The sequence below is a fragment of the Urocampus carinirostris genome, chromosome 1 (genome assembly GCF_059441175.1).
Source record: "Urocampus carinirostris isolate Australia breed hairy pipefish chromosome 1, RoL_Ucar_1.0, whole genome shotgun sequence".
NCBI lineage: Eukaryota > Metazoa > Chordata > Actinopteri > Syngnathiformes > Syngnathidae > Urocampus > Urocampus carinirostris.
In genome coordinates this window covers 22,294,333-22,309,237 of record NC_142349.1, presented here as the reverse complement: position 1 = coordinate 22,309,237, position 14,905 = coordinate 22,294,333, and the positions used below count along the sequence as shown (strand labels likewise).

The 14,905-nt window shown below is 42.2% G+C and overlaps 1 long non-coding RNA gene across 2 annotated transcripts; it reads left to right on the top strand.

Moving 5' to 3' along the window:
• The first annotated feature begins 349 nt into the window (after positions 1-349).
• On the top strand, positions 350-7,450 carry LOC148373942 (uncharacterized). Of its 2 annotated transcripts, none has more exons than XR_015852846.1 (4): positions 350-1,174; positions 2,308-2,352; positions 6,978-7,092; positions 7,257-7,450. It is a non-coding gene; the product is annotated as an uncharacterized LOC148373942 (long non-coding RNA). The 2 variants fall into 2 exon arrangements; XR_015852844.1 differs by lacking the exon at positions 350-1,174 and adding an exon at positions 1,919-2,080.
• The last annotated feature ends 7,455 nt before the right edge of the window (positions 7,451-14,905 follow it).

Sequence of the window (14,905 nt, the reverse complement as noted above, 5' to 3'; positions counted from 1 at the left end):
TTCAATAGGGTAAAACAAAAAAAAAAACAACAATGTAACTAAAATACAAATACTATGTAGGAATATAACCAAGACAACTAAACTACCTCCTATGCACAATATTTTGGAAATGAGTCAGCAGTGCAAATAAAGTGTAGACACATCTCATCTCATCTCATCAGCTGCACCGCTTATCCTCAGTAGGGTCGCGGGGGTGCTGGAGCCCATCCCAGCAATCACCGGGCAGTGGGCAGGGCACACAGGGACAGACAACTCGCTCGCTCATTCACACCTAGGGACAATTTGGACCGGCCAATCCACCTGAAGTGCATGTTTTTGGAATGTGGGAGAAAAACCGGAGTGCCCGGAGGAATCGATCCTAAGACGATAGTTTAAATCGGATTCAAGTACTCGCTCAGTATCAATGATATCGATACTTAGAAACCATACTTCATTGTGAAGGTAGACCTTTGCTCTTTTCACATGGTGTTCCCATAATTCTGTTGAGAGGAAGTCGAAGATCAATAATTGATTTTGAGTCGCGATGTCTTTTTCAGCGTAAATGTCTTTGGACAGCTGGTGCAGTAAACTGCGAGAGCTGATGTTGTGTGCTCACGACTATCATGCATGAGTAGCATTTTTGGAATTTGCACCTGCATCGATTAAAAAAAGTTTTAAGGGAATATTAGAAACAAGGCAGTTTACAATATGCAAAAAAGTTGTGTAGAGTTCACTTTGAGCCCACGCAAATACACAAAGCAGGTCGTTTAGCAATCGTTGCCGAGTTTAAACAGACTTTTTGCTGTCAGCTGAGAGTTGTCAGAGAACAAAGGTCAACTATATCCCCTGCCTTCCAATTGTATACTGTTTTTCCCAATAATTTATTCATTTTGTCTCCATAAAGAAAGAAAAATATTCAACATTCAGGGCTGCTCATTTAACATGCCATAAAAATGGTAGTCATTTTTCTGCAGGTGTTTTTATTCTTTTTTGACGACTTGTGAGAATATCACAAATATCCTTACCCATTTTTGTGTGGCAGACCTTGCCGTCAGGTTTTATCCATGTCCATTTGACTTTGCGGGTGCAACTCTCGGAACAGGCAAAGAACGTGGAAGAGTCATTGCGCTCGAACGTTGTTACTGCTTCGTGTTGTGTTCAAGTGACCTCTTGGAAATCGGAAAACCATCTGCAAGTGAGTATGATCATGACAAGCCAAAGAAACCTCTTTGAAAATTTGAAGGAGAGCTCATTTCTAAACTCACTAATACATGTAATTGGTCTGCATTTCTATAGCGCTTTTCAAGTCAATGAAGACCTCCCAAAGTGCTTTACAATGTGCTTTACACTTTTCCCATTTACACACTAACTAACCGATAGCAGCGTCAGCCATGCAAGGCAACTACCTGCTATCGGGGGCATTAGGGATTCACTGTCTTTCTCAAGGACACTTCGACATATAACACGGAGGAGCCGGGAATTATACCTGCGACTTCTTGATCCCAAGACGAGCGCTCTACCTCCTGAGTGTTCCTTTAACAATTTGACAAAAGATTACAAATATTATGTCAGTGAAATATGACTTGTATCAACCAGCTCAGATGGTTAGAATTTTCTTTCTTAAATCTTGTTCTTCCCTCAAAAAAAAAGAAACGGGTAATTGCAGTGTTGGGCATGACCCCTGATGTAAATCAACTTTTTTTGTTTTTTTTTCAATTAATGAAGTTTAGTTTTACCGAGTGGCACGGCGGCTGAGTGGTTAGTGCGTCGGCAGAACAGTTCTTAGGTCATGGAATCAAATCCAGCTACCAACCTTCCTCTGCAGAGTTTGCGTGTTCTCCCCGTGCTTGCGTGGGTTTCCTCCGGGCACTCCGGTTTCCTCCCACATTCCAAAAACATGCATGGTAGGTTAAATGGCCCTAGGTGTGAATGAGCGAGTGAGTTGTATGTCTCTGTGTGCCCTGCGATTGGCTGGCAACCAGTTCAGGGTGTCTCCTGCCCACTGCCCGAAGACAGCTGGGATGGGCTCCAGCACCCCCATGACCCTACTGAGGATAAGCAGTGCAGATAATGGATGGATGGATGGTTTTACCACTAGCAGGTGAATAATAACACATGGTTCACAGATCCCTGGCCTGAACTATTCTGACCATGATTTTTGGTTCTGACCCATCTTCTGATACAACAACTCTATGATATTTAAATTTGGTTCATGCCCTTGGTGGCTGATGGTGATGTGTGTGATGATACCTTGGTTGTTGGTCATTACCTTTGTTTGTCTTCTCTTGTGCTAAATTTCATCCCATATTGTGTTGATGCTTTTTCCAGGTGATTGACCACAACTCAAGTGCCTGTTCTTCTCCCGCCAGTCAGGTAATATCATCAGCCAAATGAAGGTTATTGCTGTCATGTCACTCGATGCTGGCTGTACCTTCATGTTGGTCCAGGGCTTCAGTCTTAATCCTTTCCAAGAAGATGTTGAATAAAGTTGGAGTGAAAATGCAGCCTTTTCTCAAACCGAATAAGGTTTGAAACCACACTCCAATTTTACAAGTAATCAGTAACGCACTGTTAGCATTGGCATACAGCTGTTCAATGGTCTGAACTAGTTTCTGGCCCATGTTGTACTTCTGCAATATTCCTAATCGTAGTAACAATAATAATAATGTACTGTAATATAAATAATACTAATAATAAATAATAATTTGTGATACATACTGCCCCTTTAAAAATGACTTTTGTCATTCGATTAAGTCATGGTGGCTGGTCTCTCCTTGAGTCTGTGTGTTTTGTGTCAACCTTGTATTACCGTGCGGGATGTAGACTGTAATTTGTCCCACCTCTTCCCGCTTAAAAGATTCACGATGGCTAGGCCGAAGGTGGATGCGCTCCAAGGGGTGACATTTAATCCACGTCAATTTATCACTACTCTGGTCTCCCCGTGGATGTAGTAGCTGGGGGGCATGCGCCCTGCAATTGGAGCGAAATCTATGTATTTCATTTTGAAGGTTTTGTGCATGTAGATGAGGGCCGTGCATTGAGGTGAGAGAGTCGTTTTCCCGATTGGGATACCAAAAACAGTGGGCGCTCATAAAAGAAGCTGTTTTTGTGTTGTGCCCCTCTTTATGGCCACATTGATCCAGGCCAGGTTTGCAGCCATGCAGAGAGTTGTCGCAATGAATCTCCTTAACAGCAAAGGGAAGGCGGAAATATTTCCAATGTATTGGAGTTCTTTATTACCATATTTTTTTACATTAAAGATAGGGAATTGTTATCTCTTTTTGTAGAGGCTCCTCTACAAATAAGCAGAGCTTATTTTTGAGAACAAAAACAATACTTTACAGGTTGAACCTGTCAGGTGTGATTTTCTTCCCCTGAAATCACTTACCGCACTCGTCTACAACTGTCATAAAGAACACAGATTGTATATTTTCTGTCGGTTTCTCTCTTTTTACTTTGCGTCACCCTAAATTGATTTTACTTTAATTCATGGCAAGCAGTTGATGGATAGAATAGAATAGAATAGAATATACCTTTATTGTCATTGTTACAAAATGGGTTAACATATTGTGACAACGAAATTGGGCATGACACTCCAGTTTTACACATTCACAGTGAGGTATGAGCCAAGAAGATAAAGGAACAGAGAAGATAAGGTTATAAAACAAGGGGGATAAGGCTATAGTTATCATTGACATGGTATTTACACAAGAAATGTCGGCATGTGGGATGTTACATACAGTGTTGTCGTGATACCGTTGGTATCGTAAGGGTTGTGCAATATTGCATTTGGTGCAAAGTCATCATAGTGCAAAAAATAGTCAGCATATGCATTGGTGCAAACATAGACAACATAGTGCAGAAAAAAGGAAATGGTCAGACATTGTGCAAGGTGAGCAGTAAACGTAGTGCAGTCGACATGTGCAAGAACATAGACATTAGTACCATTATATTCGTATGAGGTAGTGTTGGCACAAGTTTTCAGGTTTTTTGTGCTGTGTCTGTTTTGAGCAGTGAACAAACATAGTGCAGACAGCATGTACGTGAGTACCATTTTACATTCGTGTGAGGTAGTTTTTTGCAACAGTTTTCAGTTTTTTTGTGCGGTGTCTGTTTAGGGTGGTAATGGCTGTGGGGAAGAAGCTGTCTCTGAGTCTGTTTGTTTTTGCTTTGTGTGACCTGTAGCGCTTGCCGGAAGGCAGCAGGTCGAAGAGGTGGTGGCCGGGGTGAGAAAAGTCCATGATGATGTTTTCTGCTCTGCTGAGGTAGCGAGAGCAGGCAATGTCCTCCAGACTGGGCAGAGAGCAGCCGACGATTCTCTGGGCTGTTTTGATGATCCTCTGGAGCTTTTTCCTGTCTGCTGCTGTGCACCCAGCATACCACACCGTGATGCAGTATGTTAGGATGCTCTCCACTGTGGCTTTGTAGAAGGACACCTGCAGCTGCTGTTTTAGGTTATTTTTCCTGAGCAATCTCAGGAAGTGCAGTCGCTGCTGGGCCTTCCCTACCACCGCTCTGGTGTTTGCAGACCAGGAGAGGTCGTCGGATATGTGCACACCCAGAAATTTGAAAGAGTGGACTCTCTCTACACAGTCTCCTTTTATGGTGAGTGGTGCTGGATTCCTGCCATTCCTTCTGAAATCCAGAATCAGTTCTTTTGTTTTTGTGGTGTTCAATATGAGGTGGTTTTCCGAACACCACGTTGAAAGTGACTCCACCTCATCCCTGTATGCCGCCTCGTCCCCTTCAGAGATGAGGCCGATCAAGGTGGTATCGTCAGCGAACTTAATTATAGTATTTGTGGGGTGGGTCGGTGAGCAGTCGGAGCTGTAGAGGGTGAAAAGCAGGGGGCTCAGTGCACAACCTTGGGGGGAGCCAGTGTTCAGTGTTAGGGTGGGAGAGACGTGGGTACCGAGTTTCACCGACTGTGGGCGGTTGGAGAGGAAGTCCATTATCCAGTGGCAGATGGAGGGAGAGAGTCCTAGGTGTGCAAGTTTCTCCACCAGGATCTCCGGGATAATGGTGTTGAAGGCTGAGCTGAAGTCCAGAAAGAGCATTCTGACGTAGCTCCCCCGGTGGTCCAGGTGTTTCAGCACGGTGTGAAGTGCTGTGTTTATGGCGTCGTCAGTGGAGCGGTTTGCCCTGTAGGCAAACTGGTGGGGGTCCAGTGTGAGTGGCAGGGAGTTTTTGATGTGCCGGGACACTAACCTCTCGAAGCACTTCATGACCACAGGCGTAAGAGCTACAGGCCTGTAGTCGTTGAGGCTTTCCACTGCTGACTTTTTGGGGATGGGAATGATGGTGGAGGTTTTGAGGCAAGGTGGGACGGTCGCCTGTGACAGGGACCGGTTGAAGATGGTGGTGAAGACCCCAGCCAGCGGATTGGAACAGTCCCTGAGTACCCTCCCTGGTACTCCATCCGGGCCAGTTGCCTTCCTGGGGTTTATGGTATTCAGCGCACGCCTAACTTCGTGCTCCTGAAATGTGAGAGAGTTGCTGCTGGTTGTTGGTAGGTGTGATGTGGCTGTTTGTGGCCTACCAGCTTCAAAGCGAGCGAAGAACTGATTAAGGTCCTCAGCTAGTGAAGCCTCAGCCTCAACAGCTGCCAGGTTGTGGCCTCTGAAGTTGGTGATGTGTTGGAGGCCCTGCCACATCCTCCTCGGGTCATTTCCAGCGAAGAGGTGCTCGATCCTCCTTGTGTAGGCTGCTTTTGCTTCCTTGATGCCTCTCTTCAGGTCAGCCCTGGCCACCCCGTAAAGAGCCTTGTCTCCAGACCTGAAGGCGGTGTTGCGGTGTTTGAGGAGGGTGCGCACCTCGCTGGACATCCAGGGTTTTTGATTTGGGTAGTTTTTGATTTTTATTGTATGTCCCGAGGAGGTGCCACATTGAAGGATTGAGTCAGGTGTACAAAATATTTTGGACAAAGTCATACTGACTTGTTTTTGCTGGGGTTACATTACAAAAAGAGGCAGAAACTTTATACTTTTATTAAATACTTTATTATACATTGAAACTAAAGAACAACCCCTATTTACCAGATCAACCTTTGCTTGACAAATACCTTTATGTGGACATTATTGGAAAACAAAAATTTGGCGTAGAAATGCCACCGGGATTACGTTGCAAAGCTGCAATGAAGGGCTCATCAAAGGGTCCCATTCTTAAACTACTCACTAAAGTTCACGAAAATAGCGACATAATAAAATAAATAGAAAAAACATGTAGACCAACCAGTGGAAATTGAGGAATAAATATGCTTAAAGGCTGAACCACAATGTCCTGCTTATCTTCTCACGCAAAAGGAAACTGCACACTCTGACATATCCTTAACAACTTTGGAAAATGATATGCAAATGCACCACCTTATAACGCTCGGGAAAGTCCAGAAGCCTGAAGTTATTCGATATCTTCTGATCGGCTGCCGAGTATGCAAATTGCTAAACGAACCGGAATTTCGAAATTTCCAAACCGAACGCATATTTCGAAATCGGAATAAAGCAAACGTATGATTTGAAAATAAATATTTTGCTTTTTTTTTCTTGAAAAAGTTGTCGGCCACCTGGGCGGAGAAATTTTGTAAGTTGTACGTAAAAGATGCACGCCCCGGGTGTCCGGGCAGACATTATTTCAAACACTGCAACTACCTGCTTATCGGGGGCATGAGGAGTTCAGTGTCTTGCCCAAGGACACTTCGACATATAACCCTCGGGACTTCTTGATCCCAAGACACGCGCTCTACCTCCTGAGCCACTGCCGCCCCGAATTATGTGTTTATGTTCAGTTGTACTTTGTAGATAAATATAAGCACGTCCACCCTTCACAGACCAATGATGTCAGATCGAGGGCTATGTGCTACATCGTGAGCAAGGAGGAACTGTTAGCAGTCAGAGGATGTTCTAATTTATTATCTGCTTTTAATAAGTACCAAAGTAACACATCATTTAAAAATGACAGTTGAGTGACAACATTTTATTAACATGTTACAGTATTTATTTCAGAGAACAAAGTAATTGTGTTCCAGAAACACGTTTCTTTGTAACAGGTTGGTCCTAACACTCATAACTACCAGCACACAGTTGTCTTTCTGCAGCGTTTAGCTGCAGCCAACCAGAGGTACCGTAGCCCTTTTATCTTTGAATAATTTGTTGTGATGGCAACAATGTGCCTAAAATGCTCCATTGTTCTTTGATGCCAAACGAAAAACCAAAAAGCTGTATAAAACATGCCCTGTTCCCATTATCCTCCCTCTAGTAAGACTCTATCCTCATCTATCGCAGCCTCATCCATCTCACGAGGTCTTGGCCGCCCGTGACCCATCAGTTCTACTCAGGCCTGAGAGGGCTCGTTCATCAACAGTCCACGCTGCACCCCGAGGAAAGATTTCCTTTCCCCTTCCCTGGGCATCAATCACCACAGGGGGGATACGGTGCATACCCAAGCAGGCAGCAGTGCCTGGGATAGAACAAGCAAAGTCAAGGTGAGGCCTAAAGGCTACTCGGAGATGAGTACAACCTGTGAGTGACAGTGAGACGACTGCAAATGTGTTCAGGTGGCGAAGACATGTTTCCATTTGGTAGTGTGCCAAAAGGTCACATTCATGGGTAAAATATTACCGGTGTTAAACCGGTGCACAGAGGGCGCTTTTCCTTTTTTTTTTAAAAAAAGGACATTTAGTTTGTGATAAAAAGCAGTCGCCAACCTTTGTGAAGCTGTGAGCTTTTTGTGACTGACTGACACAAAGGGCTGGTTTATATGCACTTCTAAAATGACAACTTGTGTTATTACTATGTTGTTACTGTGTTATTCACATTTACAATTCACATTCCTCAGCCACTTAGATCGTAGTCTTTGCCAAATACAGCCTGGCGGCGCTCATCACTTTTCAGGCTGGATCTGGTTTGGGGTTTGCTTCCCCACGTGAAACAGATCCATGGTAAGCAGTAGCAGGACAAGCCTCCTTGTCTGATTCAGATACAGCACCTTCATCATCTGGTTGTTGTTTTTTGGTGTAAAACAACATTCCACTCTTCAGAGACTAGCCGCATCTTGGCATTTTATTTATTCCTTCATTTATTTTCCAACAGATTATCATCTAAATGGCTGCTATCCACATCATTGTCCACAGAAAACCATTTTGAACACATCAGTACCCTCAATGGTAGCCAATATTGAATTTGTTCTAGTAGCCATCTTAAAATCAAGAACCTGAAATTGAAAGAATCGTGATGTGACAGTAAATAAATTAAATATTAAAGGAAATTATTTGATGAGATCTAAAGGTAATTCTTTAAACATGAAATTATTTTGCAGAAGAAAGTGAATTTTAATTCATTCAGTATCTGTATTTTTGTTACCAATGACGTCTCAAGATTTCTGTATTGGTGTCAGTCTAAAAAATGTTTTGAAGCTGATAAATACAAAATAAACACATTCAACTGTAATTATTACAACCCTGATATGGAACTGTGCCTCATTATTTTTCAAGTTCGATCAAGCCAATCACATCCAATGTCAAGTTTCCCGTGATAAAATGTCCCAATCATACATGTTTTTGTTGAATGAGATTTACTAGCCAAAAGTGAGCTACAAATCCAAGTACTATATCAACTATATTACGTAAATATTTTTCTAAACATAAAAAGCATCAGAAAATACCAAATAACCTAGTTTTATCACTTGAGTGCTGAAGGAAAGTGAATTTCAATCCACAAGTGAAAAAGTGCCCTGCGACCGGCTGGCAACCAGTTCAGGGTGTACCCTGCCCACAGCCCGAAGAGAGCTGGGATGGGCTCCAGCACCCCCGCGACCCTACTGAGGATGAGCGGTGCAGATAATGGATAAATGGATGTGGAAAAGTGACACCAGCATAGCGGAACCGGAAAGTTGTGTTAAAATAGGCACAGTCGTCTGTTAAAACATCTTTGCAGTTAGAAATTAAATTTCCTGTAAAAATCACAATGACCTGTCACTGGTGAGCTATTTTCATAACCTGGTGGTGGGCCACTCAGGTGTCCTTTAGGGGCTACCTGGCGCCCACGGGCTCCACACTGAATACCCCAGAGCTAGTCGGAGACTTTGGTGCACAATATCACTTTTTTAGGCTAAAATTAACACCAAAATCATCAAATCACCAAGGCAGGAGAAAAATGATCGTACCAGGTTAGCAGCTTGCTAGTAACTAGCATTATATATTTAATGACATAATAATGGAACCTAAATTTCTTTAAATTTTCTTTAAACTATCAGAAAAGGAAATAGGAGAGAGTTCCAAACTGTCATTCCTTTAAACTATATGTACATCATGATTAATCCCAGCTTCTTGTGGTGTTGTTTACCTAAATAGTGTGTGTTTGAGCATGACAACTGATCTATATACCTACTGTATAAACAAATATTTTGAGCCTTTTTTGCACTGCATCTGTTGAAAAAAAGCATTGAAAATGATAATATGTTCCTTTCTTTCAAGTTGTAAATAATTCAGTTTGGAATGTCCGTAAGGAAGGAACCAAGCTCTGCATTTGTTGGGACCAATGTCATCAGCACCTCCCCATGTGACAACTTGAGCAAAGTAAGCAAGCTAGAGCAGCAATTAATTCCTCTAATTAAATCTCAACTATTATTAGAAGCATGCCAGAAGCACGCCGTAGAGGGGGAAACGCTCGTCTTTGCTCTGGTTCTTCTTTTCTCCAGGCTGCCCTTTGGTACAGGCGCTGCTTGGCAGATAACACAGCTGTCACAGCCAGAAAACAAACAATGATCGTTCAGAGACTTTCGAGTTTGTCTATGTCCTTAACCTTTTCTCCTCAAACTCAAATGCATCAAATTAAAAGAAAACTATTTCCAACCTTGTCTGTGTCAAATGGGTTCATAGCAGAGTCGTAAGTTTAAGTGTATTTTTGGTGGATCGGAATTAAGTAAGGGGGAAAGGCTGATTAGTTTTTGTCACCCTCAAGTGCGCCCCCAAATAAACCTGAGGCATGACCCTCTCAAATACCAATCAGGCATCCATCTATTATTTTTCCATGGGACTTATTATCATTAGGATCTCTGCTGTGATGCATCCTCCCCAAGCTGATTTTTGCAGTAAAATAGTCACCCGAATACTGGCTATTCAATGGGAAGACACACACATTGGAAAAATTCTCTCTTTGCTGAAGACACATGTTATTGGTAAAGAAAATATGAAGCTAAAGACTTTCCTAAAGATGGGTTGTTTCATTAGAGGTGTCCTTAAAAGGTTGGGAGTAGAACATTTTCTCTGTTAAGTTAGTGTTGACAATTTCCAACTGAGTTCAAAGAGTCCTTATATTTGTTTTCCACCACGCAAAGCTGTTCGGTACATATAAGGTAGAAAGAAAGGGGGAGGGCTTAGGTTTGGAGAGTGACTTCATGCTTGTCACCACAATTTTTTTCCGTTAGTTTGATCAATTGCCTGGACAAAGTATCAGCCCAGTACAGGATAAAAATCACCACCAAAAAAAAGAACGACCAACAACCCCCAAAGTATCACAACAGACATCACCGTCAACCACCAAGAGCTTGAACCTGTCACCAAATTGAAATATCTTGGAGCTGTCATATAAGAAGGATCAGAACCAGAAATTATGACAAACCACAGCTGCATTTTCCAAACTTAAACCCATCTGGAGTGACAAGAACATAGCAGAGAAATCAAAGATCAGACTAATGCAAGTGCCGGTACCTTCGATTTTCCTCAACGCTTGCGAGACATGGACTCTCACGGTAAAGCTGGAAGGAAAACTCCAGGCCATGAATGTGTGACGCTACAGGGAAACTTCTAGGTATCCGCTCCATAGCCCATGTGACATACGAAATGGTGCACAACACCATCAGAGGGCACATTGGATCCTACGAACTTATGTCAACAGTGCGCAGATGAAAACTGCAGTGCTATAGTCAAGGCCACAAGATCATCATGACTGGCCAAAAATCTTCTCCAGAGCCGGAGGTGGGTATTAACGGAGAACATTTACTCCGTTACATTTCCTAGAGTAAGTTTTGTGAAATTTTGCACTTCTAAATCCCTATACTTTTACTTGAGTAAATTTGTGAAGAAAAAAAGTATTTTAACTCCTCTAATTTAGGCAACATTGAAGTCGTTACTCAATAAATCCCTTCTATGTAAGTACGCGTCTGTCTCCGCTAAGGCCCATTTGTTTTGACGCCGAACTCCGGCAGGCTCTACCATGTTTACCCAATCAAACGTAGCAGCCTTGCAACGTGACCATATTCCACTTCAACGGGGAAAATTTGTTTGCGGATGAAACAGATGGAAAATATCGCTTAGCAATTCTGACTATGAAAACACAGAAGAAGTGGAGCACCCCTGGCCTCACATCCAAAGCATGTTCCCCTTAAAAAGGGAGCGAAACACCCGCTACAATATGCAATGTCTCCTTTGTTGGAGTTGATGGGCTAGCTTGTTATTCTGCTTGCAGAGCCTAAGATAAGTATTGGGGCTTTAAATGTGTTAAATTTACTTATTTGATTTATACTGTTTTTATTTCATCGTTTATTAAACCACTTGAATTTACGTTGATTATTTTAATCTACTTTTAAATTGAATGTATTTTTGTTGATTGGATGGACTTTGATAATTTGATGACTTTTTTGGGGAAAATAAATAAATAAACAGTTACTCAGTACTTGAGTCATTATTTCACCTAATACTTTTTTACTTTTGCTCAAGTAAGTATTTGGATGAATACTTTTACTTCTACTTGAGTAATATTATTCGGAAGTAACAGTAATTTTACTTGAGTAAAATGTTTGGCTCCTCTACCCACCTCTGTCCAGGGCACAGTCCAAGGGGGCAGAAAAAACAAAAAATAACTATACTGACAAATCAAGGAATGGCGTGGTGAGAACATGTCCAGAAAACAATGGACAAAAAAATGAAGTCCGAACAAAACTCACAGCTGGCAAAGTACAGGAAGTCCCGAGACGGCCAAGAAAAGGCATCAAGGGTTCAAACTTTTGAAGTGCAATCATTCAACGACAGAGTTCCTCTAACTTCCAATCCTTTCAATTTGTGAGTGTGATCCATCATCTCCTGTATAGAATTAGACAGATATCGTTTTTCAATTAACTGAATGAATCATGACCGGGGCTTTGACAAGGTCGCTAATAAAACTCCTACAGTAAACAATTGACAGCCATAGACCACCTCAGCACTGCAAGCTATTTAGTCATCCATTAGGAGATGACATTTTGACTAAGGAGCTGCTCCCTTCAACAGCCTCCAACAAAAAAAACAGAGTCTCAATGACCGTTTTTGTAACTTAGTTGAACAAGCATAAATGTCGAGCTTAATTAATACCCACCTGTGTTATTGCCCTCATAAACCTGAATGATCAAACTCTTTTTGCTTTTAAAGATAGTGTGCAAGCATAATAATCGTAAACGGCACTCAGCTTGAGGGGCTACTGTGCAAACAACAGCGATGGGGATTCAATTTCTTCAAACTCAGGCATTTAAGGACACTCCATAATATTATTTAGAATTGATTTTTTAATTTTACGAATGTAGCATGTTGTTTCCTACTTGCTACCGTAATCAGACAATAGTTGAATAACAAAACCCAAAGGTTGTTATGAGTCTGGTTTGAAACCAGACCAGGGTGTCCCCTGTCCATTGCCCAATGTCAGCTGGGATTGGCTCTGACAAACCCACACCCGAATGCGTGCAACGATTGGACAAAGAATGAACTCGGACCGATACAAACATTGATATTGACGATACTTAGCAAGTACTCGGATCGGATCTATACTATTGTCCTGGGATTGATACTTCACTCCTCTACCATTTTTTCAAAACACCGCTTCTCAATGAAGATAGTCCTCGGCCACTCTCTGGTTTGTGACTGACAGGCACACTGATAGCAACCCTTCTTACCTCGCCTGCTGCCGCCTCCTGCCTGCTGGGCAGAAGAGAGAGCTTAAATCTACCGACCCTAATCTACCAGAAGCTACATACAATTGATGCAAATAGGAAGCATGGTGCAAAATTTGCCAGGTGTAATTTGTATGGTGCTACTGTGGCAATACCAAATATTTAAATAAACACAGCTCACCCTAAAAAAGCAACAAGCTGCACACAAAATGTAAGCATTAATCTTCCTGAACAGGTCCTGTAAATCTGTTGTAACTGTGGCAACGGAGCCAGTGAAGACAATTTACACTTTATTTCCATTACTGAGTTTATTTTCAAAATATTGTGCAATTAAAGGTATTTGACTTCTCTAGATGAAATTGTTATACAATTTTTGTTAGATTGCTGATTTTTTGGTCTGCCTCTCTTGGCCTTTGTTCCGAAACAGTTGCAAAAGAAAGGTTTTTATTTGGTTTTTATTTGATTTTTATACGGTTTATAAAAAAATTAAACCTTTTGTCATGATTACTGATGCGAGGCACCCGAGTCTGCTCCTTTAGAGCCAACTGCCTCGGATGCTGATTGGATGCTTATCTCTTCCTGTCACCCGTTGTCAGACCGTCTGCGAACCTCAGCTCCTGCCAGGCAAGCCTTTTCGACCCTGACTCTCTCCTCTCCTAATTCCTGTTTGATTCCCGACTCCGACCCCTTTTCTGAACTTGATTACGTTTTTGCTCCCCCATCCGGGCAATCGATCAGTTTTTCCCCGCTCTCTACAATGCCTTCGCTCGCCACGGAAATACCACTTCTGCGTCTGAGTAACCTACTCCTCACAATCAACAATCTACGGATCCTGTATTTCTACCCTTTCCATTCTTCCCAATAAAACACAGAGAAACGCACGCAAGTGGGTCCGGTCTTCGTTCTGGTCCTGCCACCTTTTTAGTTCTAATAATATTAATGCTGTTTTTATCATATTTATAAACGAACGTAGAGGGGTAAGGATTCAAATATTCAACAATCGTGAAATTTCCAGGCAAAAAGTATCGGTATCGGATCGATTTTGATTGATGCTACCATGTACTGGATCAACAGCAAAAACCCAGTATCGGCCAGCCCTAATGAAAACTTAAAGTTTTGGTTTTCCACAAACACAAAACATCCTAGGGAAAAAATGGAATACCTAAAAGTGGTGGAAAAGAAATCACACCCGATCCAATTTGTAACGATTTTAGGGCTCCTGGGTGTTTGTCATCCAAAATGGCCGACCACTTAACAAAAATCTAATGGGGCTAAGCTAAATGTAGCTAAAGCAATGATACTGGCGCAAATCCAAGTAAGCATCCTCAATGAAAGCTCAATCTGAGGGTTGACAAAATGCTAAGCACAAATGGTGCGTCTTACAGCTGAAGAAAATCTAGACACAGTGAGAAGAGCTAGCAAAGAATGGAAAATGGTCTGTATTTCTACGTATAGCGCTTTTCAAGTCAATGAAGACCTCCCAAAGCGCTTTACAATGTGCTTTATACTTCACACCAATTCACACACACACTGAGAGCTGTGACAGCCATGCAAGGCACCTACCTGCTTATCGGGGGCATTAAGGGTTCACTGTCTTTCCCAAGGACACCTCAAAATTTACCTCATAGGAGCCCGGAATCGATCGTGCGACCTCTGGGTCTCCATATATGCGCTCAACCTCTTGGGATACTGCTGTCCTTTAAAGCAATTCCATGTAAAGATAGTTAAGAAAAATATGCCTTGTGCTGCATTCATGACACCAGGGAAATCAAATACATCCTTAGGCTCGGGTCAAATAGAGCAACAACGAATCAGGTTTTGTTATGAAAACAATCTTAGTCTATTGGACATGGACACGGCTAAGTCTTTCTGAAATAGTGTGACGTATTATTGTGTCTGTGTGGGTTGCCAATTGTTTCATATTTAGTAGAGGTGGGCGATACTGGAAATTTTGGTATCAATCCGATCCAAGTAAAAACAGGGTAATATCGATCGATCCTGATCTCGATACCGA